General features: G+C 43.2%; 2 protein-coding genes across 3 annotated transcripts in view; one reads left to right on the top strand and one right to left on the bottom strand.

Moving 5' to 3' along the window:
* The window catches only part of LOC126412904 (trichohyalin-like), a 573,063-nt gene that overhangs the window by 115,483 nt on the left and 430,360 nt on the right, over window positions 1-27,220 (top strand). The gene's annotated exons all lie outside the window — the stretch shown is intronic.
* LOC126412113 (zinc transporter 1) overlaps window positions 1-27,220 on the bottom strand; it is a 652,968-nt gene that overhangs the window by 367,190 nt on the left and 258,558 nt on the right. The window contains exon 1 of one of the 2 annotated variants that reach the window (XM_050081547.1): window positions 18,581-18,644. The exons of the other annotated variant lie outside the window; for it this stretch is intronic. The gene's annotated coding sequence lies outside the window, so the exon portion shown is untranslated. Of the gene's footprint in view, window positions 1-18,580; window positions 18,645-27,220 lie in introns of those variants that run through there. 2 annotated transcript variants of the gene reach the window in all.

The raw sequence follows: 27,220 nt of genomic DNA, 5'->3' as shown, positions 1-27,220 counted from the left end.
AAATAGCATAGTCAAGGGAAAACACACTAAACAAGAAGATTACATACTGGATAACCACACTGACTGCATAGAAGCGATGGAAAAAACAGATGCCTATAAATATCTGGGATACAGACAAAAAATAGGAATAGATAATACAAATATGAAAGAAGAACTAAAAGAAAAATATAGACAAAGACTAACAAAAATACTGAAAACAGAATTGACAGCAAGAAACAAGACAAAAGCTATAAATACTTATGCTATACCAATATTGACCTACTCATTTGGAGTAGTGAAATGGAGTAACACAGACCTAGAAGCGCTCAATACACTTACACGATCACAATGCCACAAATATAGAATACATCACATACATTCAGCAACAGAAAGATTCACATTAAGCAGAAAGGAAGGAGGAAGGGGATTTATCGATATAAAAAACCTACATTATGGACAGGTAGACAATTTAAGAAAATTCTTTTTAGAACGAGCAGAAACTAGCAAAATACACAAAGCAATCACTCATATAAATACATCGGCTACACCACTGCACTTTCATAACCACTTCTACAACCCTTTAGATCACATAACATCAACAGATACGAAGAAAGTAAATTGGAAAAAGAAAACACTACACGGCAAGCACCCTTATCATCTAACACAGCCACACATCGATCAAGACGCATCCAACACATGGCTAAGAAAAGGCAATATATACAGTGAGACAGAAGGATTCATGATTGCAATACAGGATCAAACAATAAACACCAGATATTACAGCAAGCATATTATTAAAGATCCCAATACCACAACAGATAAATGCAGACTTTGCAAACAACAAATAGAAACAGTAGATCACATCACAAGCGGATGTACAATACTAGCAAATACAGAATACCCCGGAAGACATGACAATGTAGCAAAAATAATACATCAACAGCTTGCCTTACAACATAAACTTATAAAACTACACGTTCCCACATACAAGAATGCACCACAAAATGTACTGGAGAATGATGAATACAAATTATACTGGAACAGAACCATAACAACAGATAAGACACCACCACATAACAAACCTGACATCATACTCACCAATAAAAAGAAGAAATTAACACAACTAATCGAAATATCCATACCCAATACAACAAATACACAAAAGAAAACAGGAGAAAAAATTGAAAAATACATCCAACTGGCTGAGGAAGTCAAGGACATGTGGCATCAGGATAAAGTTGACATTACACCAATTGTACTATCAACTACAGGAGTCTTACCACACAATATCCACCAGTACATCAATGCAATACAGCTACATCCAAACTTATATATACAACTACAGATATCCGTAGTTATTGATACATGTTCAATTACCCGAAAGTTCCTAAATGCAATATAACATATACCGGACAGTTAAAAGGAAGTCACGCTTGATCAAGGTCCGCGTCACTTTCCATTTTTGACCAGACATAACGTCTGAGAAAAGAAAGAAATAATAATAATAATAATAATTATTATTATTATTATTATTATTATTAATAGTAGTGTGTGGCTTAACGATCGGGTCTTTCAATTGGACGGCACTTGGGTGACGTGTGTGTACCTAACGTGGCACCCTCATCCAACCAGGGAAACGGGACCTACAGTTTAACGTGGGATCTGCACCACGTGTCCTTCCTAGTGAATCTTCACATCACTGAGAGGTGAAGGCTAGGTTAAACGCAGACTGAAGTATTCCGTGGTCTGACCAGGATTCTACCTGGGAGCTTTTGGTCTCCAGGCACGTGGTTTTCCAATAGACCACCAGGTGATGGAAACTTGCACTGGAAGAAAGACGTTATTAAAGTGCTCAAAGAAACGAGTTACATAGATTTCTCTCTTCATATAAATGTTACTTTTGGAAACAATCAAATCAACATTTGAATTACACTGTATAACAGGCATAAGTGGAGATGTTTTTGTACGCTAATATACTCACGCAGTATATTGGTTGCTTTTTCCTTGTGTCGAATAGTGCCCACAAACGTGTCACAAACTTAACAACCTGATGTTTTATACATGGCTGTACTACACCACTAAGCGGACTATACCTGTAAGTACTGACTGTTTTGTGACCACGCGTCTACACTTCAACGCCTGAACTGCTGCCTAGGGAAAAATAAGCATTACTGGCGTGCTCTTGCCACACGTACATGGAGCTACTAACCAACCTAAAAAGATACAAGTTGGAATGGCTATAATTATTAGCCTGCAAATAACGTAATGTTGTTCAGTTTGCCCTTTTCAGCCACCACTAGAAATATTTGTAGTTATGCCCGTTACACCCTATATTTTGCATATTTCCATTCATATCATAACTTTCTGAGGTAACTTATCACAGTATTGACTGCACAAAAGCAAGCAGTGAGAGTAATACGCAGTGTTGACTCACAGTCATCTTGTTGGCATCTCTTCATGTATTAGTCATAAATAATCGATCACAATTTGACAATAGTAGCGATGTCTTGCGCCACAAGACTATTCATTAACGTAACATGCATGACAGCCAGGAAAGGAAATTTTAAGTGCGTCCTAGAATCTTTTCGCGCTGACAATTCCTCCATTCCAAATGCGAATTTTTAATCAAAAGCTAGTTGCATGTGTTGCTACAACAATTACAGTTAAATGTGTAACTTATTACATGAGTATAATTAAAGTTTGATATGTATTTTTCTTATTAAGTTAAGGCAGTGAGGTATTTAGCAACCTGTAAATAGCCAAATACACTCTGTGTTTGTAGCCTGCAAAGCGATTCATTCCACGTCGTTTTGATAAAAGCAGTGCAACTGATGTCCGGAAATGTAACAGACTTGTGAACAAATTGCTGAGACACGACTTCGGTGGCCTAAAAATAGAATGTCCTCCGTCTTTCCTGCGCATATTAATGCCTTGCTGCATCCTTCACGCCGAATGTGATTTTGACATTGACCCCGTTGTCTGGGCAAACAGAAGTTTGTCTAGTTTAGGAAATGCAGCCCTCTAGTATGTAGAGGCACGCACAATCACATTAACTTGTTGACAATTCGCCAAAAATGAGAAGGAAAGGACAACACGACCAGCAAATAGACAGAATACCGGTGATAAGGTGGAAGATAAGAGTGAACCAGCTATTGCCGCATTTGATATCTCCGGCAGTACACTTTCTGCCAAGCCTAATTGCTCTTCACACACTGTGATGAATAGAAACCTTCCACAAGCATTTGTGCCGTGTGCAAAGGCGTTTATCATATGGCACACATAACGAGCCGGGTGCAAAAACCTTGCTGGATCTACGATGAAAACAAACTCAGACACACACACACACACACACACACACACACACACACACACACACACAAACGAGAACTTGGTCTGTCCGAGGGAGTGCGGCGCGTGGAACTAAACCCCGCCTTGCTCTCGAAGGCTGCCACTTAACGGTCACACGGATCACTGCTGCTTTTCTTTCTTCGAATCCCTTTATGGACGAGGATTAGTTTCTTCACTCATTTCAAAATTAGAAAAAAACAACCAATCCACAACGTGAAGGAAATTGGAGTACACAAAGCATTTGGTAGTGGCTACAGCGCAACTATTTGCTGCGGTTGGCAGCGGTAGTTTAGGAGCGATCTCTAAGTGTCCGCATAATAGCTGAACTATGTAGTTGGGCCTGCAATCAAATGATAAGCCAGCAGCACAGATGCTATGGAACACTGACCAGCAGCCACTAGCAAATGGTTCACATGGCTCTAAGCACTATGGGACTTAACATCTGAGGTTATCAGTCCCCTAGACTTAGAACTACTTAAAGCTAACTAACCTAAGGACATCACACACATCCATGCCCGAGGCCGGGTTCGAACCTGCGATCGTAGCAGCCGCGCGGTTCCGGACTGAAGCGCCTAGAACCGCTCGCCCACATTGGCCGGCAGCCACTAGCAGACCGGTATGCGGTTCGCTACCATATTTTACAAAAACATACAGAACTTACAACCACTGGACAATCTAAGAATTTTAGTTCGTAATGGTTTTAGGTTTTATGGCCAACTAAGGAACATGTGCCAATTTCAGTTTTTTATCGCCTGCTATTTTCTTTTCTGCCAAATTGTTTCCTTATTTCACTAGATCTCCTTTTTCTTCCTTCACATCACACAATCGTTCTCTTACCATTTGTACCTTTCAGTCCTTTTCATTTTACGCGCTTTTCTTCTGAAATCATTGCTGTAAGTTGCTACTTCGTCTTTTCTATTGTTCTGCGTTTCTAATTGTTTTTCACCTTTTCGGTAATGTGATGTAACTATCGTAACTGACAAGTAATTACATGAAGTTAAAAAATGGTTCAAATGGCTCTGAGCACTATGGGACTCAACTTCTGAGGTCATCAGTCCCCTAGACTTAGAACTACTTAAACCTAACTAACCTAAGGACATCACACACATCCATGCCCGAGGCAGGATTCGAACCTGCGACCGTAGCGGTCTCGCGGTTCCAGACTGTAGCGCCTAGAACCGCACGGCCACTCCGGCCGGCCCACATGAAGATAATCAGACACATTATTTTCTGTTACCTTAAGAAATTTTATATGATGATGTCATTTAAGTCAAAGACTTGAAACGCGTGATTGCTTGCAACAATTAAAATTATAAGGTGTGGCCTGTCTTCTCGACGTAATTGCTTTCAAAACGTATGCTTTAATTGTGTCGTCTCTGAAAAATGCATTAAATAATCAATTGAAAATTGAGTATTTCGTATTTCACGAAGGACCGTCTGTCAACAATATGAACATGTCTTCTGAAGATACGCTTTCTGATTAAAAGTATCCGGACAACTCCACGTAATGTGGAACTGACCATTAGATATCACGCCGGTACAGAAGGAAGCGGTGGGGGGTGGGGGGGTTGTCAGCAGAGAAGCAGTAAGAGTGCGGTGGACCGGTCACGGGAGCTCAGAGTTCGGACATTCGAAGTCGCCTGAGTAACACGCACATCAGGGACGTTTTAACGCTTCTAAAGCTGCTCAAGTCTACTGTTGGTCTGCTTGTGAATATGCCTTCGCGTTTCAACTTCACGATCACAACACCAACACCAAGAAGACCTCATGCAGTGACACCATATGAAATCAGTAGAAGAAATCGCTCAAACTACAATAGCGTAAAGAAAGTTCGTAGGGAGTTAAAAAGAACGTGGTGCAGAGGTCGAGCAGCTCCTCACAAGCCAAACATTTCTGCAGTCAGCGCTGAGCGAGGCGAGGCTTGTGGTGGAGTAAAGGGCGGCGCCATTGGCCAGCGGATGGCAGATGGCTGTGCTGTGCTGTGTTGTTGTGTTGTGTTGGTGCGTATGAAGTGCCTCGCAGAGAACCGTCTACTGGCACACAATAACGCCGATCTAGAAAACATTGTTCTTGTGAAAGACAACTAGTTCTTCACTCACACGAAGTGCTGAATGCTATTGACAAGGGATTTCAAATTTATTCCGTAGTTCCAAATTTCCAAAACGCTTTTGACGCTGTAGCACACAAGCGGCTTGAAGTGAAATTGCGTGCTTATGGAATATCGTCCGAGTCACGTGACTGGATCCGTAATTTCCTGTCAGACAGGTCACAGTTCATAGTAACGGACGGAAAGTCATCGAATAAAACAGAAGTGATTTCTGGCGTTCCCCAAGATAGTGTTACAGGCCATGTGCTGTTTCTTATATATAAAAACGATTCAGGATACAGTTTGAGCAGCCGTCTTAGATTGCCTGCAAATGATGTATCGTATTGCAAAACGATTTAGAAAAGATAAGTGTATGGTGCGAATATCGGCATTTGACCGTGAATAATGAAAATTGTGGGGTGATCTACATGAGTGCTAAAAGGAATGCTTTAAACTTGGGTTACGCGACAAATTAGCCAAATCTAAAGGCCGTAAAATCAGTTAAATACATAGGAACAGACGTACGAAAGAGACTGCCTACACTACGCTTCTCTGTCCTATTTTGCTGTATTGCAGCACGATCACGTTCTGTACTATCGCGAAATAGGGGATAGAATGCCACCGACGTGATACAGGCTTTGATGTGGACATCAGTCAAACAAAGGCGTTTCTCATTGCGGCGGAATCTTCTCACAAAACTTCAATCACCAACTCCTCCGAGTGCAAAAATATTTTGTTGACACCGACCTGCAAACGGAGGCCATAAGGGAAATCAAGAGTTCGCACGGGAAGATATGGGTGTTCGTTTCTTCCGCGCTCTGTTCCAGATTGAAATAACAGAGAATTATTGTGAAGATGGTTCGATTAACGCTGTGCCAAGAATTTAAGTGTGATTCGCAGAATATCCATGTAGATGTAGACTGGAAACGACTGATTTGGAGTGAAAGCTGTACCCTGTGCCAATGCGGTGGAAGAGTTTGGGTTTGGCAAATGCCTGGAGATCGCTACCTACCATCATGTGTAGCGACGAGAGTGAAGTACGGTCCATGCAGAATTACACAATATGGTCAAGAACGCCCACCTAGTTAGACTCATCAGCACCCTCCTCCAAAACCGCAGGTTTTTTGTTGAATTTCAAGGACAACGCAGTCGCTGGAGAGCGCAGAAAAATGGTCAACGTCAGGTAAGCGTCTTGGCTCCACTTCCCTTCAACATTTATACCAACGACCAGCCAATGACCCCGGGCACGAGGAGATTTTTATATGCAGATGAGCTAGCCTTGCTACGCACAGCTGATGCATTCAAACTGTGCAAAGAAACCTGACAACTGCACTTGGAACACTGTCAAGCTATTACAATCGGAACAAACTCAGACCAAACCCTTCGAAGACACAAGTGTGTGCCTTTCACCTAAGTAACAGGGAAGCTAAGGAGTTACATGTTGAATGGTCAGGCATCCAACTGCACCATCATCAAGCCCCTAAATACTTGGGAGTCACTGTCGATAGAACTCTGACATTCAAAACCCACTGCAAGAACACCAAAACGAAAATCTCTACTCGAAACAACCTAATTCGCAAACTAGCGGGGACACAGTGGGGCTCACATCCACAAACTATTCGCTCTTCTGCAATGGCACTGTGCTTTTCTACTGCCGAATATGCTTCCCCAGTCTGGTACAGGTCATCTCATGCCAGACAAGTAGACATTGCTCTCAACGGAACCTGCAGGTTGATCGCAGGTTGCTTAAGACTTACCCCAACTGATAAGCTCTACTACCTGGCTGGAATAGCGCCATCGTGGGTACGCAGAGCAGTGGCTGCCAACAACGAGAGACGGAAAGTGGAACATAACAGTGCCCATCCACTGCACGGACATGATACACCACAGCAACGGCTGAGCTCGCGGAAGAGCTTCCTGGGGACATCCGACAAGCTCCGCGTTTCACCAGAGAAGGCAAGGCTGGAGCTATGGAAAAAGTCGGCGCCTCACCTGCGCGGATGGATGCCAGAAGCTGAAGAACTACCATCTGGACACAATGAGAGCTGGCTGGTGTGGAAATCTTTAAACAGATTACGATCAGGAGGTGGACGATCCAGAGAGAACCTGAAGAGACGGGGTTTCGTAACAGAAGACGCGACCTGTGATTGTGGACAAGGACAAACCACGAGACACATGCTTCAATGCCCTTTGTGCTCTACATTCTGCACGAAGAATGATCTCCTGCAAGCCACTCCAAGCCCTTGCAGGTTGCAAAGGACTGTAATATAAATACAATTTGTATATATATTGATGTGTATGGCTGCTGTAAATTTGTACGTTTCTGACTCGAGAATAATAATAAAGTGAAGTACGATGGGATGTAGTGTTGGGTATGGAATTGTTTTTCGTGGTTAGGGTGACTTAAAGAGACCGGTAAATGCGGAAGGATGTGAACACATTCTACAGCACTGTGCACTGCTGCACCCTCCCATAAAGCAGCCTCTGCGAGGTAATGGTTTGCGGACAACGGCGTTTCTGAAGTGGACTGGCCTGCTCAGATTCCCGACCTTAACCCTAGGCAATACCTTTGGGATAAGTTATAACGTCGACTTTTGTCCAGACTCCAGCATCCTTCTCTTGTCTTTGGTTCACGAGGAAGAATCGGTTGCCATTCCTGCACAGACGTACGGACGCCTCACTGGTGGTGTCCCCAACAGAGTTCAAGCCGTCACAAAGCTAAACAATGAAGGCACCCCATATTAATGTCCACTAATAGGTGACTCATCTCTCCAAAGCACTCGTTTCCAGTCATTCTCCGTCGAGCGGCGTCGCACTTCAGACCACCCCAGCCGTCGCTCGTCACTGACTACAGAAACGTGTGGCTCATGAGAAGGTGCTCGACCACTGTACAGGACGTGTGGCAGCACTTAAGAACTCACGAGTCTCTCCTCCTGCTGACGTCGCGCGATTTTTTACAACCACTCTCCCCAATGCTCGGTGGTTGCTGTCCGTCAGTACGTAAAAGTTTCCTGGTCACGGTTTAGGTGTGATCGCTCCTTCGCATTTGCACTTCACCATCACATCACCAACGGTCGACTTGGGGTGTTTAGGAGAGGTTGATATGTCCCTGATGGATTTGTTAGATGATCTCCAATCAATAGCTAATAATGATGTCATTGAGCTCTGCTGCCATTGTTCTGTTACTACTTCTCTAACGACAAGCCGGCCGGTGTGGCCGAGCAGTTCTAGGCGCTACAGTATGGAACCGCGCGACCGCTACAGTCGCAGGTTCGAATCCTGCCTCGGGCATGGATGTGTGTGATGTCCTTAGGTTAGTTAGGTTTAAGCAGTTTAAGTTCTAGGGGACTGATGACCTCAGAAGTTAAGCCCCATAGTGCTCAGAGCCATTTTAATCATTCTAACGACAACATAACACTCACTGCCTTCTTTGATACCAGCAGGTCTGCCTCTCATGGCATATAATAGTCATAGCGGTGTCTACGTAATTTTATTTATATCCTTTTATCCTTACCTTTTTATGCTTTTTCTGCCCTCCTCGCTCTATGCATAAACCGATTCACCATATTTATAACTTCTCTTCACTGCTACCTACTCAGTACGTTTAACTCACTGAATGTGTCCGCTATTCCAATTGGCACATCCACTCTGCTGCGTACTTTCAAGGGACTGAAATTCTTTAAAAAATCAGAAGTAACCTAGATGTGAGTTACAGCCAGTAAAAGCACTTTCGCTTCCAACAAAACATTCTTGTCTGAGTCTAGTGACTCGCTTATTGATTTGGTTTAGCAAGTCTTCACTGATACACTCAGCGAAAAACGTAGGGAAAAGTACATTCTTGTACTTAAACACATGTATATGTCTATAAAAATATTACAGCTAAAATAGTAAAACTTGAGACTATTATGTACAACATCATACTTGATATTCTGTGCTATTTTTGTTTCAAAATGGGCATCGACTTACATTTTTTAAGAATTTGAATTTTTAATTACAATTGTTTCTATAATGTACCTTATCTCGTAAATTAATCAAGCAATAAAACTGGACTTTCACATTTTACATCTGCATAAGAGGCTAATAAAACGCGTGGAACACATTTCTGTTTAAGATCAAGGTTGCTCTGAAATGAACTTTTCAGTTTTCTGTTACCCAGGACTGCTCTATTACTCTCAGATTTTAAAGGAGAACTTTTCTCAAAGAAAAAATAACGGAAAAGTGCTGAACAGGATTAAGTGGAGTCAAATCCAAAGACTTGCACCCGGCGAATGGTCTACCCGACGGGAGGCCCTAGTCACACGACATTGACATTTATTCAGTAAGTAATTCTTAAGAACTTCGCCAAATTTCAGGATGTTAGCTTTTATAGTTCCTCAGAAAAGGCATCTGAAGAAAGTCACTTAACAGCAATTCGCATTTAAAGTTTTTATTTCAATTTTTGACAATATTGCTATGCCTCTAGTGACTAACGCTGTCCACATCCATAATCTTTATTCTCTTCGTCGTCTTCTTGGCGTAATCTCTTCCATAGCCTCCTTTGTCTAGCCAACTTTTGCATTTCTTCTTCTGGTGGTGGTAGTTAATGTTTAACGTCCCGTCGACAACGAGGTCATTAGAGACGGAGCGCAAGCTCGGTTTAGGGAAGGATTGGGAAGGAAATCGGCCGTGCCCTTTCAAAGGAACCATCCCGGCATTTGCCTGAAACGATTTAGAGAAATCACGGAAAACCTAAATCAGGATGGCCGGAGACGGGATTGAACCGTCGTCCTCCCGAATGCGAGTCCAGTGCATTTCTTCTTCTGCTGCCTGAGCTTTGTCCAGTTACGCTTCACCAAAATTTCTGAGTATCTTCAGTGTGAATGCATCTGGATGGAACCATAGTCTCTGCAGACACTTAATCCCACCTATATTTCCACTATTGAACACTAGACAGGCATTAAATGCAGCTATCTTCACAACAACCGAGAACACAAATACTGTCACTGTCATCAAAGAGTGTAAGGCCATTTCACCCACAATTACCACATGCACATGAAACATTAATGGTTCAAATGGCTCTGAGCACTATGCGACTTAACTTCTGAGGTCATCAGTCGCCTAGAACTAATTAAACCTAACTAACCTAATGACATCACACACACCCATGCCCGAGGCAGGATTCGAACCTGCGACCGTAGCGATCGCTCGGTTCCAGACTGTAGCGCCTAGAACCGCACGGCCACTCCGGCCGGCGAAACATTAATCATATGGGCACTTATTTCTAAGTCAGTTAACCTGAATTAACTGGAAAACTCGTCTTCGGCGCTGTAAACAGCTTCATAAATTTCTTCACTAGCTTCCTTCTTCGATGAACTCAGTGCCTTTGTCGAAAATTGTTCTAAACATTTAGGAGCAGCATTTTTACACTGTTATTTAAATTTCCTGTACCTTTTACACGCGAAGTTCTACATTTACTCACTTTTCTTAACATGCATACACTGTTATGACCAATTTCGAGCAAAACAGGTTGATATTTCAGTTTTTAGTTCTGCATATAAGTTTGTTGCATGTACTATTAAAAAAAACACTTTGTAAAAGAAGAAACAAGCAAATATAATCTTTCTCACAGCCTTCTAGAATCATCTGAAGTTCGTTTCCATTGTGTGAAAGAAAAATTAAGTCACAAAAAATTTCTAGCGTAGAGATGATGTGGATCACAGCTTAGAAAAAGGAGTCGTGGCAGGTGCAGACGCCCAAACAAACTTTTTTAAAACATATTTCTAGCCAGAATTCGATTTTGAAACTTTGTGATGTTATTCTTAAAGAATTAATCTAATAAATTACACAATAAAAAATTCGAATTTTTTGCAATTTTGTCCTGCATCTACCCTTAACAACAGAGGAACAAATTTCTGTCATCAGTGGCTATATTCAGGAAGAGGGGCCCTAGCGGACTCTCGCAGTGGGTGACCAAGTGGTTCCCGCATTCACTGGACGCGTACAACGTGTCCATCCCGAGGGCAGACCATCCAATTGTGCGTGACCGTCGGTGGGCTGCGACCACCCAGTAATGTCCATGTCCTGGGCAGTAATGTTGCAACAGCCTATTTTATAAATAATCTGAGAAAAACAATATTTTTGAACGCTCTGCAATGAACCTGGCTTTGGACGAGTCTACACACTTCAGAGATAAACAACGGCTTGCCCTATTAGATTTGGTCAAATGACTTGGCTGTGTTCAAAGAGCAGTTAAGATTTGATTACTGTGAAAGAAGGCCCGGATTGTGGTTCCGTGAAAAGTTCAGTGCCCGTCGGGGAGATTGTCAGTAGCTCGACTGAGGGTGCACCGTCAATGATAGGTAAAAACCAAGAGGTTTTGAATATTCACACGTCAAACTCCTTGACCACTGCTAAGTGAGGTGGCTATCACTTGGTAGTGATTTAGACAGATTTTTCCCAATTACTCAATCGAATCAAATAATTTCTGCGAGAAAAAAGAAAATATTTCGCTCAAACTGGTGACCCTCAATGGCTTAAGACATAATTTATTACATATGATGTTCAGAACTTACGAGTATAAACGCTAAATATAGCATTAGAAGGGAGTGGAAAGAACATCCACAATTTGGAGCAGAGTGTGTCTAGCTTTCGTAACAAATTCGGAAAGACCTTGACACTAAAACATTTCAAATGGCACAGGTCATCTCCGTTTTCGAGAAGGGACGTCGAACAGATGTGCAGAACTACAGACCTATATCTCTAACGTCGATCAGTTGTAGAATTTTGGAACACGTATTATGTTCGAGTATAATGACTGTTCTGGAGACTAGAAATCTACCCTGTAGGAATCAGCATGGGTTTCGAAAAAGACGATCGTGTGAAAACCAGCTCGCGCTATTCGTCCACGAGACTCAGAGGGCCATAGACATGGGTTCCCAGGTAGATGCCGTGTTTCTTGACTTCCGCAAGGCATTCGATACAGTTCCCCACAGTCGTTTAATGAACAAAGTAAGAGCATATGGACTATCAGACCAATTGTGTGATTGGATTGAAGAGTTCCTAGATAACAGAACACAACATCTCATTCTCAATGGAGAGAAGTCTTCCGAAGTAACAGTGATTTCAGGTGTGCCACAATGGAGTGTCGTAGGAACGTTGCTATTCACAATATACATAAAAGACCTTGTGGATGACATCGGAAGTTCGATGAGACCTTTTGCGGATGATGCTGTGGTGTATCGAGAGGTTGTAACAATGGAAAATTGTACTGAAAAGCAAGAGGATCTGCAGCGAATTGACGCATGGTGCAGGGAATGGCAATTGAATCTCAATGTAGACAAGTGTAATGTGCTGCGAATACATAGAAAGAAAGATCCCTTATCATTTGGCTACAATATAGCAGGTCAGCAACTGTAAGCAGTTAATACCATAAATTATCTGGGAGTACGCATTAGGAGTGATTTAAAGTGGAATGATCATATAAAGTTGATCGTCGGTAAAGCAGATGCCAGGCAGATTGATTGGAAGAATCCTAAGGAAATGCAATCCGAAAACAAAGGAAGTAGGTTACAGTACGCTTGTTCGCCCACTGCTTGAATACAGCTCAGCAGTGTGGGATCCGTACCAGATAGGGTTGATAGAAGAGATAGAGAAGATCCAACGGAGACCAGCGCATTTCGTTACAGGATCATTTAGTAATCGCGAAAGCATTACGGAGATGATAGATAAACTCCAGTGGAAGACTCTGCAGGAGAGACGCTCAGTAGCTCGGTACGGGCTTTTGTTGAAGTTTAGAGAACATACCTTCACCTACATCTACATCTACATCTACATTTATACTCCGCAAGCCACCCAACGGTGTGTGGCGGAGGGCACTTTACGTGCCACTGTCATTACCTCCCTTTTCTGTTCCAGTCGCGTATGGTTCGCGGGAAGAACGACTGTCTGAAAGCCTCCGTGCGCGCTCGAATCTCTCTAATTTTATATTCGTGATCTCCTCGGGAGGTATAAGTAGGGGGAAGCAATATATTCGATATGTCATCCAAAAACGCACCCTTTCGAAACCTGGACAGCAAGCTACAAAGCGATGCAGAGCGCCTCTCTTGCAGAGTCTGCCACTTGGGCTTGCTAAACGTCTCCGTAACGCTATCACGGTTACCAAATAACCCTGTGACGAAACGCGCCGCTCTTATTTGGATCTTCCTAACTCCTCCGTCAACCCGATCTGGTACGGATCCCACACTGTTGAGCAATACTCAAGTATAGGTCGAACGAGTGTTTTGTAAGCCACCTCCTTTGTTGATGGACTACATTTTCTAAGGACTCTCCCAATGAATCTCAACCTGGCACCCGCCTTACCAACAATTATCTTTATATGATCATTCCACTTCAAATCGTTCCGCACGCATACTCCCAGATATTTTACAGAAGTAACTGCTACCAGTGTTTGTTCCGCTATCATATAATCATACAATAAAGGATCCTTCTTTCTATGTATTCGCAATACATTACATTTGTCTATGTTAAGGGTCAGTTGCCACTCCCTGCACCAAGTGCCTATCCGCTGCAGGTCTTCCTGCATTTCGCTACAATTTTCTAATGCTGCAACTTCTCTGTATACTATAGCATCTTCCGCGAAAAGCCGCATGGAACTTCCGACACTATCTACTAGGTCATTTATATATATTGTGAAAAGCAATGGTCCCGTAACACTCCCCTGTGGCACGCCAGAGGCTACTTTAACGTCTGTAGACGTCTTTCCATTGGTAACAACATGCTGTGTTCTGTTTGATAAAAACGCTTCAGCCACACAGCTGGTCTGATATTCCGTAGGCTCTTACTTCGTTTATCAGGTGACAGTGCGGAACTGTATCGAACGCCTTCCGGAAGTCAAGGAAAATAGCATCTACCTGGGAGCCCGTATCTAATATTTTCTAGGTCTCATGAACAAATAAAGCGATCGCTGTTTCCGGAATCCATGTTGATTCCTACATAGTAGATTCTGGGTTTCCAAAAACGACATGATACTCGAGCAAAAAACATGTTCTAAAATTCTACAACAGATCGACGTCAGAGATATAGGTCTATAGTTTTGCGCATCTGCTCGACGACCCTTCTTGAAGACTGGAACCACCTGTGCTCTTTTCCAATCATTTGGAACCTTCCGTTCCTCTAGAGACTTGCGGTACACGGCTGTCAGAAGGGGGGCATGTTCTTTCGCGTACTCTGTGTAGAATCGAATTGGTATCCCGTCAGGTCCAGTGGACTTTCCTCTGTTGAGTGATTCCAGTTGCTTTTCTATTCCTTGGACACTTACTTCGATGTCAGCCATTTTGACCGAGGAGTCAAGCAGTATATTGCTCCCTCCTACGTATATCTCGCGAAGAGACCATGAGGATAAAATAAGAGAGATTAGAGCCCACACAGTGGCATACCGACTATCCTTCTTTCCACGAACAATACGAGACTGGGTTAGAAGGGAGAACCGATAGAGGTACTCAAGGTACCCTCCGCCACACACCGTCAGGTGGCTTGCGGAGTATGGATGTAGATGTAGATGTAGATGAAGAAATACGAAGGGACTTTAGCAAGTAAGTTACACATGTCGTGACCACAGCACATGAAGAGTGGTGCATGTTCAGGGCTCCCTGCGGACAGTGATCTAACTGACGCAGCACAGATTGCGAGAGAAATGGTGCAGAAACTGGAAACGTAGTCCGAAGTTGAAGTACGCGTGACAGTACGATCCTCGTGGGCAAAACGTCTAAACTCCACTTAAAATACCACGAAATTCTAGCGGACCAAATGCAGTGTCGCGTTCAACAGCAGTGAAATGGTGCCAAGAATTTGACCAAAGCCACACGGGAGTAGCTGGTGCTGATAGGGCAGCAAGGCGGCCGACACTGAGCGCGCGCAACAACGTCCAGGCAGTCGGGGAACTGACTCGCAGCAATCTCGACTGGCTCATTCACCGAGGAGCGGATTTCTACTGTCGAGAAATGGATGATGATGGTTTTAGGTGAGGGGTGCTCAACATCGCGGTCCTCAGGGCCCTGACGAAACATCAGCACGCCAATCTCGTGGGTGGCGTCGAAGGCTGTCCCCACGTGCGGAGCAGTTTACAATGCATTAAAGCCTGCCTCCATTCCCCACCAGTTTAGGGATGAGGCGTGACAGTTCACAAAATTTCACCACTCCTGTGAACACTGGAATCAGAATCGGAGAGGATTATGGGCAGATCTCTATCGAGACTGAGAGTTACCCTGATAACGGTGTATAAGACACACGTTGCCAAAATATGCTGAACCGAAAGAAGCACAGAGTGGTGGATCTTCCCGCCAGAGGAGGAGGCCATGTGTTAAAGTTGGTTGGTTGGTTGGTTAGTTGGGGGAACAGACCAAACAGCGAGGTCATCGGTCTCATCGGATTAGGGAAGGACGGGGAAGGAAGTCGGCCGTGCCCTTTCAGAGGAACCATCCCGGCATTTGCCTAGAGCGATTTAGGGAAATCACGGAAAACCTAAATCAGGATGGCCGGACGTGGGATTGAACCGTCGTCCTCCCGAATGCGAGTCCACATGTGTTAAAGTGCTATGTGCGATGTGTAGCCTGGTAAGCAGAACCTCCTTCCAGCTGCAAGGATGACACGAAATCTGACATGCCTGTATGGTCGGTTGGAGCGATCGCAGTTTGTTTTCTGTCACCTCCGACCATTCAGTCTCTCACTGACGTATGATTCGTCTCTCAGAGATGACGGTGTGCAAAGAAATGGGACACTCGCGGACAAAACCATTCCGACATGCTTTCTTGGCCGCTTTGTCGGTCGTGTCGTTTCCCTGTATACCGACGCGGTAAGGTAACCAGCCAAAGATCACCTCCTTGCCACGGGCTTGTAACCTGTGGAAGGAGTCATAGATGAGCTGAATCAACTGGTCTACTGGATACATTGGGTGAAGTGATTGTAGTGCCCTAAGAGAGTCGGAACAGACAAGAAACCTGGTACGGTGATGTCTCTCAACCCTCTCCAGTGCCACCATAATGCCATATAACCCCGCATCATAATCTGTAACTTGTTCCGGAAAAAGCACTTTGAAAACTGTCAGGGAAAACCGCGTAGCAACAGAGGACATTCTCTTGTTGGGATTCGTCTGTATAAACAACGATACAACTCGGGTATGTACTTAAAATGGAAGAAAGTTGTAAAAACGTAATCTGGAGTACATGTTTTCTTGTACCGAGTCAAAATCACTTTGGTCCTCTGAAGACACCAAGGCGGCAACGCGTTGCATCCATGACTGTGTATACGGAGGTCTGATAGATCCAGATCCTTGAGACAGTCAATAGCACGTATCCCGAATGGCTTCGTCGCATGGGGGGCGAATCCTGAACAGCCGTTCAAAGTTGGGTCGAACCACAGCACTAAATGCCAATGACCAAGGTGACGCTGAGATTTTCAATATCTGTCGAGCAAAAAGGACACGTCGTCGAATCCAGACTCTGAACTGGGCTGGTCCGAAAGGCTCCAGTCGATATCCGAATACCCTCACGATGGACAGCGTCTAACATCTTTAGGCAGGAAATACGGGCCGATTCGTAGACCACGCTGCCATGATCTAAACGTGATCGAACAAAAGCCCTGTCGGAGCCCCTTGCTTTTCCGTTAACGCATTTCAAAACAGTCAGTGGCCGGAAGCCCTTTGTGCGTCGGTCTTTCTGGTGAGGGAGTCACGCAAATTTCGAGTCATTGGTAGGTTAAAACTTGGACGAGCACGGTTAAAACTGACGCATGTAGTCTTTTCTAGTGAGAACCGAGAAGCTTTTGTCTTGTCCCAGGTTTCCAGCCCCCTGATGGTTAGCTGTAGCTGCCTTGTCGTCATTGTATGATAGGAGGAAGAGTAGGGATCGCGAAGCCATCCACAAACAAAGAGCGCTTGACAGGATTCCTGACTGCGAAGGAAACTGGGCGGTTGGTGGAACTTCCGACCGTTGTTTACAGAGACTTGGTGAATGTGGTGAAAAATAGCGCTGTGTATCTGTGTCTCTATGAAGTTTAGTGCAGCATTCAGTAGAAGTTACTTGGTCTGCCATAATAATGTTCAACTTGCTGGCAGATTAAAACTGTGTGCCGGACCGAGACTCGAACTCGGGACCTTTGCCTTTCGCGGGCAAGTGCTCTACCAACTGAGCTACCCAAGCACGACTCACGCCCCGTCCTCACAGCTTTACTTCTGCCAGTACCACGTCTCCCACATTACAAACTTTACAGAAGCTCGCAGCAGAAGTACAGCTGTGAGGACGGGGCGTGAGTTGTGCTTGGGTAGCTCAGTTGGTAGAGCACTTGCCCGCGAAAGGCAAAGGTCCCGAGTTCGAGTCTCGGTCCGACACACAGTTTTAATCTGCCAGGAAGTTTCATATCAGCGCACACTCCGCTGCAAAGTGAAAATTGCATGCTGTAATGTTCATTTTACTTTTTGTTGCCACCTCGTAAACGGCAGACACTTGAACCTTCATATTCATTCCTGGTAAGTCCATCTGGTGTTGAAATGGGGAATGCCTGCCCCGTTCCGTAGGCAATTACGAAGGATTCAGCTACTGCAGAGTTAGAGGTACTGGAAGTGCAAAGTGGATGGAGGACTATTAAGGACTGAAACGAATTCGTTGTTCAACTCTAATTATGAGAGAAGGTTCCACAAAAAAATAACCCTTCAAGAAAGACTGTACCAAAGACCTGAATTTTTGGGAGCACTTCTGTGTGAATTAGTGTACGCAATCCTCGAGTTCTTTCAATCTAAATATCAGTCTGAAGTAACTGACAAATATTCAAGTGACCATATATGAAACACTCTGACCACTTATGAGCCGGATTTCGATCAGCTCACACCGAAAACAAACATTCGAAGGAACACATTATTGAAGTAACTTCTTCTTTCTTGTTATGTAATGATAGGTTGTTAAATGATGTTAGTTTTAAATTAAAAATTAGATATTTTTCATTAATAACTAATAGTTAATATTAGTCATTGAACAATGGTGCTGTCAGTTCCGTACTTTTGTGATTTCCCAAGGTAAGGTTAGTGGAGACCCTTATATTCAGATTATTTCAATTATTGTTGTGTTTCACTGAAAAAGAAGAATGCCTGAAAGGGGCTGTTGGGAGGAAGTTTTGGGCACGCCACTCTGGAGTACTCACCCGCCTCGCAGAAGCGACGCAGCAACTGCAGCCGGCGTAGTGTCGCTCAACTCCAGCGTCGATGCTACCGAGCCGCGAATGCACAGAAAGAGAGAGAGAGAGAGACGAGATAACAACACGCTGCACACGGGCCGACGGCTTATCGGCAGGTGGAGAGTGCCGCCTAATTACGGGCGCCACTAATACCTGCTCACTCGCAACTTTGCAGCAACCGCCAGCCGCCTCTTTCTGCTCTCCCTTCACAAACTGGCCCACGTGTATCGACGTTCCGATATTGCTGATACGAGTAACTATCAATACTTTCCTTCGATGACTGTTGTATCGGTATAGATAAAGAGTAATCGATGTTTTCTACTACTTTATATCCGCGATCGGGAATATCGAAGTGTGTTGCGCAAAATAATGATTCACAGTTGCTTGTCGGGTCTGCTGGTCAAGTGCCTAAGCGCGTGCCTGGAAAACTGAAGGGAGAGATATCGAATCTACGATGCACCTCGAAATATTTCAGTCTGCCTGTAAGCTAGCCTCCACCTCTCGGTGTCGTGACGATGCGGCAGGAGCGACACGTGGTTCGAACTCCACGTTTAACCGTGGGTACCGGGATTAGTTGGCGAGATTAGGAACACGCCACTCGGTGAAGTGGTGACCAGTTGAGAGACTTGATCCCCACGCAACTGTTATTACTGATTTTTTACTGGCGCCATAATCACCTGACAAGAGTAACCAAATTTACGGCAAACAAGTAGAAAAAAAATGGTTCAAATGGCTCTGAGCACTATGGGACTTAACATCTGAGGTCATCCGTCCCCTAGAACTTAGCTTAAACCTAACTAACCTTAGGACATCACACACGTCCATGCTCGAGGCAGGATTCGAACCTGCGACCGTAGCGGTCGCGCGGATCCAGACTAGAACCGCTCGCTCGGCCACACAGGCCGGCCAAACGAGTAGGAAAGGGATACTTTTGGGCCCCTTATCGGAAGAAGAATGGTTCAACTAGATATGACTTCCCATTAGGAAAACGATTTTGCCTGTAATTATGGCACGAGTTTGTACAGTAGTATGAACTTGTAACCTCCCCCCTCACTTATCGACCTTAATGACAGTGAAAAATTAAACCGCGTGTACCTAATGGAAATTTGGGAAAAGCAATCGTCACCGAAGTTAATCTGTCGGTAAAGAGGGAGGAAAGGGTTACATCTAAATGAAAGGAAAAATGCAAATGAAACTGGTGGAAATTAATTTTGAAAAGGGGTAAAGTTAATAAAGAAAGTAAATGTGCGGCCGTTACGTTAACAATTAACTAGCGGTAATTAGATATTTGATATTCGGGGGAAATCACGGTCGCCAGTCCTAAGGACAATTACTATAGTAACTGAAAAAGAAAGGTTATTACACATATAATTAACACTAGAAGCGTGGCAACTGAAGGTTGACACGTGTAGTGTGAAAACTGAAAGTTTGTCAGAAGTAATAAATTTCGCTACACTCTGACTTAATTTAGCAAAAGAATTAATAAAACCGGAAAATCGAAAGTTAATTTAGTGACTGAAGTTAACAGTGAGCTTTCTTTCTGAAGCACATCGAAATCCAGTAAAATACGGTTAGTCTTGGACTACCTCAACAATCATTTCAAAAGCAACTTGACTCTACGCAATTTAGAAACAAGAGATTTTACTTTGAACTTGAATTAAATGATTCTGAACTATTAACAATAGTAAAATTTAGTACGTACCAAGCTGAGCTGCAGTCACAGGTAAGCTAAAATATGCTAACAAAACTCGCACTCTAAATTTGTGCTCGTGTAACCTAAATATTGTAGCCAGCTACTAAACTTTGAAATTAAAGCAGTGAAATCTAATTATATTATTTTAATGCTGGCGTTTGAATTTCAACGACACTCGGGTTCATTTCGGAAAAGGAAGGGACCCTGGATGGCAATGCAATTGGGACAATGAGCAACAAAGGTTCATGCTAAGTTGCTGTAATTTTGCGAGGCAAATGGAACAATTTGAAAAGCTGAGGTCTGCCATACAGTTCTGAAACTTTACGTGCTTTTAGTCTTCCTTGTTGGTTGATTGAAGGTTTGTAGCCGTCGATCGAGGAGGTGGCGACAGTCACTCATCGTCGGCCGTCGCTGTTGCAGAAGCTGGATGTTGGCGCGCCTTCTTCTGGACACGGTCACCAGGCGAAACGGGCTCTTGATGTGCGCCAGCTAATGCTTCCCGTCCGCGACACCATGTCAGAAACTATCATCGCGAGTCGAGCGCAATTACATGCTGCCAAACCCCGAAAGCGCGGCAACTCGCGGGAGCGTCACACAACACCTGCTCCACTCGCTACTCCCGCCAGACTCTCACTGCCCTGCCCGCGCTCCACGCGGCTGAGTTAACACTACCAAAGATCCTACACACTTTGAGTCTTCACACGACCTATCGATGTAATCGTTCGATAGCAGTTTTCCCTAGGCAAGACCCAGCGTAAAAATACAAATAATATTTACGAAACAAACCAATTATACATCGACATAAGTGCATAAATATATATATATATATATATATATATATATATATATATATATATACAAACAGTAAAACAATTACAATATATAAAGAGACAGAAATGTCATATCTTGAGGTAACAAAACAAGGGAAAAAAATAATAGTACAATAGATGAAAATAGGAGGATATGCATTTCCGGCGTTACACGTGCCCCACATTGTCTGAGGATGTTCGTGTAACGTAAACAGACTCAGAAAATGTCCCAAAAAAGAAACAGCGGAAATGCATATGCTCAAAACATCAACACAAGTTAGCATTCGTCTAATTAACCATAAATCAATTTTTAGACCATAATAATTGAGTGGAGACACTCCTAATCTTATTCCACTCTGTCACCTTGCACAAAATAAAACAGATTGACAACATATTAAAATTCATAGAAAACATAGAAAATGGTTTAGCTATTCTAAAATTGTCAAAATTCCCAACAGTATCAAGAAATGGAATACTATTTACAAAATTAATCAGAGTACATGGTCATAAAAACAGGTAGATCAAAATACGCAAATTAATAATTAATTACATAGAATACACATTTTTACATAACCCTTTCGTAATTAATATTCTCGTCATGGGAGTCCATTAAACGCTAAACAAGAAAATAACACACATCAGATCGAAAAAACATAAATATTGACAGTAGAATTCTTTCAGCTGTCCAGGAAGAAAAACAATTCCGCCTTCCGTACTCGCAAGTACAAAGAATGCCGACAGCGGCCCAAGAGCCAACAGCGGCACAAGAGCCGACAGCGGCTCGCCTCGCCAGTATTGTTGCGCCCGCGTGTGCGGCACGCTTGATCTCACTCGCCCTTGTGACGGCGTTTCCAGAACGTCCGTCTCACTGAATTCTTTCGGTAAAACTCACTCCCGAGTAATCTCCAGGAGTCCATAAACACTATCAGAGTGGATAACTCAGCACTGTCTATCATGACACGCATGTACTAGCCTGAAACTTAAAACAGCGTCTAAGTACATCGGCAATGACTAATAAAAACACACATTCATGAAATCTTACTGCTAGTTACAAAATCATATTTACATTCCTTAATCTACTGTGACTCAGCTGAAAACTTAAACTAGCAGCTTGGATTTTTCAGTTGATTAGATCATGATTAAATTGATTAAAATTAAATTGATTAATCAAAATTAATTACTTATTAATTACAACTTCTTTAATGTCCTCTTGGTCAGGCAAAAGCATGGCAATCTAGCAAACCTTAAATCTTACACTCTATATTTACATATTGTACAAATTACCCATTGTGTGGTATTAATCGATCCTAGGTTGGTACAATTTCAAGTCTACTATATCCCCGTATACCTAATCGTTTTCCAGAGCTTGGATACTCTAAGCAATAAGCATTTGTGTGAGGTATACCAATGACTTTATATGGTCCATTATAAACAAACTTAAATTTAGAGATTTCATTGTCTATCTCGCTCGATTTCTCATGAGCTTTTACAAGTACTAAGTCTCCGATTGCAAACTTAGCAAAACGCACTTTAGCGTCATGACGACGTATGCGAGCATCGGCTTTTAGCCTCATTACTTCTCGCAAACGATCTTTTTTCACACCAATACTAATGTCAATCCGTGGAGGGAATTTGATTATCTCTTCCACTAAACTTTTACTTCTGTCATCCAACAGTATTTCCTCTGGAGAAAATCCCGTAGATTCATGTCTCAAGGTGTTCATAATTCTCTCAAATACTGCTACATATTTGCCCCATGCCCTATGATTGTGATGGCAATAGGTACGGGAAAGTCGGCCTCGTCTTTGTTCGTGTGTTACGTTTGACACACCGTCTACAATACTTTCCAATTCACTTTCTACATTATTGTCAAAACCGAAATTCCTCATGTTACGGCAGTTCAAACTCATTCCTACGTCAGTGTCATTCGGCCAGTTAACAATGTGTATAGGCTGGTATTGCCTATGCACACCGTCTCCTGCCTCGTCAAAACGAACTACTATTGTTTTTTTCTTGGGACATACATGTCAAAGTTTTGCTTTCGCAATTAATTACAGCACGGTACTTTAATAGCCAATCTAACCCGATAACTACTTCCGTAGTTAAGTCTGGCACGACGACAAACTCTTGTTCAAATCGTGCCCCACATATCTCGAAGTTGACAAAAATCTGTTTTGTGACCGGTTTACTGGCCTTCCCAGTAGCACCGATAATTTCCACTCCTGTTACTGGCATAACTACGATGCCGGGTCTGTCTTTCAGTAACTCAAATATTTTCCCAGATACAGCACTCAATTCTGCACCGGTGTCAATCAACACGTTTAGTTGTAGGTCGTGCATATTAACAGACACTACTATCTGTCTACACTTGTCCTCGACTGTTTCTTTATTTTCCCACAGTAAATCCTCGTCTATATCCAGGTCATTCCAGAAAAAAACCATCCGGCTTTGATCCTAAATCCGGTTTATCTGGCGGCTTTTTCAGCCTCTGTTCACTTACAGTTTTAATTTCAACACGTCTGTCCTGAGGCTTAGTCTGTAGCTTCGCCTCCAATACCGAAACCTTTTCCTGTAACTCGTCAACTAGTGAGTGCTGCCTTGCTATCACTTCACTAATTGTCACCTTCGTTGATTCCTCTTTGGTCAGATTGATCTCATCTGCCAATCTACCTGGAAGAATGTGCCCAGTAGCATCTGAAATTGCTTCCTCTGGATCTGCGCAACCCACACTGCTACCGTCTGACCGTATAACGTCAGCTCTAACCTCATACACACTGTAATTTACGTGGTTTTCTACCAATCGTGTCCGGCTATCACTAAAATTTTCGCAATCTTTCTCCTTAATACTTTCGCAATGTTTAAACTGGAGGTTTGCGTCGGATGGGTCGGCTACTTCTACCACTGAAACTTTCGGTAAAGTCTGCCGGTTAGGGCCAGAACTTTCCGTTACTACTTCAACATCCAACTCTTGCGGGACGAAACACGACGCATCTTGCTCGTGCTCCCCGTTAACATCAACTATTTCTAGTAAAGTCTGCCGGTTAGGGCCAGAACTTTCCATCACTTCACAATCACTATCTTCCTGCGGGACGAGACGCGGCAAATCCTGCCCGTGCTCCCCATAAACACTTCTCCCGTACAGGCCCCTATAATCTTTTAGTTCGTCGTATAAGCGACAGAACTGCCTTAACCAGACCTCATCCCTCTCTGCATCCCCTCGCTCGATGACGGACGTTTTATCCGACATCTGATCTTCTTTCAACACTTGCGAATCATTCTTAAACTCAATCTCCAGTTCCGCTGTGGGTATTACAGCTGCCACTTTATAGTCGATTTCCGGAACACTACTTAAATTGTTCTCACTGACAGTGAATGTATTTTCTACTGCCGTGTCTACAGCTGATCTACTACTTGTGGGCGCACTCCTTTCTCCTAATACTGGCACACTCTCCCGCCGTTGATTATTCCATACGGAATTTTCATAACGACGACACCTGGGTTTTCTCCTGTTATTGGGCCGCCAAAATTTCTCCACGCCCGGTCGGCCCCTCACCGGCGCGGCTAATGGTTTCCCTGTCTCGTCCCAGCAGATACGCTCCCCGGATACTGCTGAGGCGGCTGGTCACACCCTCTGGCGTTATTACTATTCTGCGCAGCCCGTATCATGCTAGTATGATACTGGTTTCCGTCATTCCGGTTATTATTTGCATTGTACCGATTGTTATTACGGTCCGAACCATTATTGTTGTTGCTACCATGGTTGCGGTATGCATTATTCCCATGGTTATCGTTGTTGTGGTTGCTGTGGTACCCGTTGTTGTTACCACGGCCTCTACCCCTGTCGCGATTATTGCGCCAATAGTCCTCGTCCTCAACTCTTCCCAGGAAATCATTGATTGTCCTGTGATTGCTCCCTACGTAGCGTTTTGTATCATCTGGAAGCTTTTTGTAGAGTTCCCAGACTATTTCGGATTCCGTGCGGCGATCACGCAAGTATTCCAACTTGCGGATCCAGCCCTCACAAAACTCCTTCATCGAACCGCGCGAATTCGCATCGAAAGGCCTCGATACGACAAATTCGCGCCAGACACCTTGCTGTTTCTGCTCTGACCAGTATTCAGCCAGAAACAAATTTTTAAACTCGTCAAAAGTCAGGTTCGTAATGTTGAGGTTTAAGCCCCAACGCTTGGCATCACCAGCCAACACATCAATAACCGCATTAATTTTTCTCTCATTAGTCCATGATCTGGGTAAAACTCTTTCACAATTTTTAATGAAATCCGTCGGGTGTATACCGCCTTTTTTCAAGGGGTCGAACCGCTCCTCTTTCGTCAACAACTCCGAACTATGTGCACAGATTGGCACATAGCTCTGTTTTTCGTCAAGTTTCCTTTCTAATTCCGACACCCTCGTAATCACTTGGCAAGTGGTTGTCGCAAGCGTTTCCACTTCCCTCTTTTTCTCTTCGCAGGTATTAGCCTGCTTCGTCACTTTGGTATCTACTTCGGATACTAAAGCCTTTAAAGTTTCCACCTTCTGATGATCCTCTTTTCTCACTAATTGAATTTGTTCCGTCACCTTATTCTCGATGATCGGAGCAACTGCGTCTCCTACACTTTTCTCGATTCTGCTAATTTCGGAATCAAAACGAGTATTTATGCTCGCAATTTCCGCCTGAACGCCTATCATTTCCCGTTTAAGATTACCGATTTCGGTATTAATTACAACAATATCTTCTTTGATTTTATCAACTTTTGTGTTAACAACTCCAACATTGTTGATAACAATGTTAATAGCTTTGTTCTGATTGTCTAGCATCCGTTCAAATTTTTCAGACTGAGCTTCTTGCTTGGCAGCCTGAGCTTCTTGTTTGGCAGCCTGATCTTCTTGCTTGGCCGATTGACTCTTGATTTCGTTAATCAAAACATTCAATAAATCAGTTAAATTCCCGGAAACTACCGGTTTTACTTCCGTAGCGGCTTCCTCTTTAATTGTCCCCCCGTATTCGTCATCAAGGGATTCAGATTTGATTTTCACTTCTGATTCCGAAACATTTTCTAAACTTTGGAATTCCATTTCTGCTCTTTGTTGCGTTTCGGCGGTCGCGTCTTTCATGCTAGCCGCCTGCCCCTGAACAATGGGTACCGCGGCGCGCGTTTCCCACTGTTCGACCGATTGTTCCGTATCCAAGTCTACCAAATTTTGGCAATTGTTGCCTTCACTCATTTTAATAATTTTCAATATAACTGCCAAATCTCAAATATAATTAGGATTACTCCCACTACTTATTCTCGCTGACGTAACGGCCTGTACGTAACCAGTACTTTGTTACGAGATTTGCAACATACAAAATTCGTGTCCAGAACAACCTCAAATCCGAAGATTGTCCTGTCACCAGGTCGCCACGTGTAACCTCCCCCCTCACTTATCGACCTTTATGACAGTGAAAAATTAAACCGCGTGTACCTAATGGAAATTTGGGAAAAGCAATCGTCACCGAAGTTAATCTATCGGTAAAGAGGGAGGAAAGGGTTACTTCTAAATGAAAGGAAAAATGCAAATGAAACTGGTGGAAATTAATTTTGAAAAGGGGTAAAGTTAATAAAGGAAGTAAATGTGCGGCCGTTACGTTAACAATTAACTAGCGGTAATTAGATATTTGATATTCGGGGGAAATCACGGTCGCCAGTCCTAAGGACAATTACTATAGTAACTGAAAAAGAAAGGTTATTACACATATAATTAACACTAGAAGCGTGGCAACTGAAGGTTGACACGTGTAGTGTGAAAACTGAAAGTTTGTCAGAAGTAATAAATTTCGCTACACTCTGACTTAATTTAGCAAAAGAATTAATAAAACCGGAAAATCGAAAGTTAATTTAGTGACTGAAGTTAATAGTGAGCTTTCTTTCTGAAGCACATCGAAATCCAGTAAAATACGGTTAGTCTTGGACTACCTCAACAATCATTTCAAAAGCAACTTGACTCTACGCAATTTAGAAACAAGAGATTTTACTTTGAACTTGAATTAAATGATTCTGAACTATTAACAATAGTAAAATTTAGTACGTACCAAGCTGAGCTGCAGTCACAGGTAAGCTAAAA

Source organism: Schistocerca serialis, chromosome 7, assembly GCF_023864345.2.
Source record: "Schistocerca serialis cubense isolate TAMUIC-IGC-003099 chromosome 7, iqSchSeri2.2, whole genome shotgun sequence".
NCBI lineage: Eukaryota > Metazoa > Arthropoda > Insecta > Orthoptera > Acrididae > Schistocerca > Schistocerca serialis.
The sequence above is the reverse complement of the archived record's forward strand: the minus strand, read 5'-3'. Positions and strand labels throughout refer to the sequence as shown.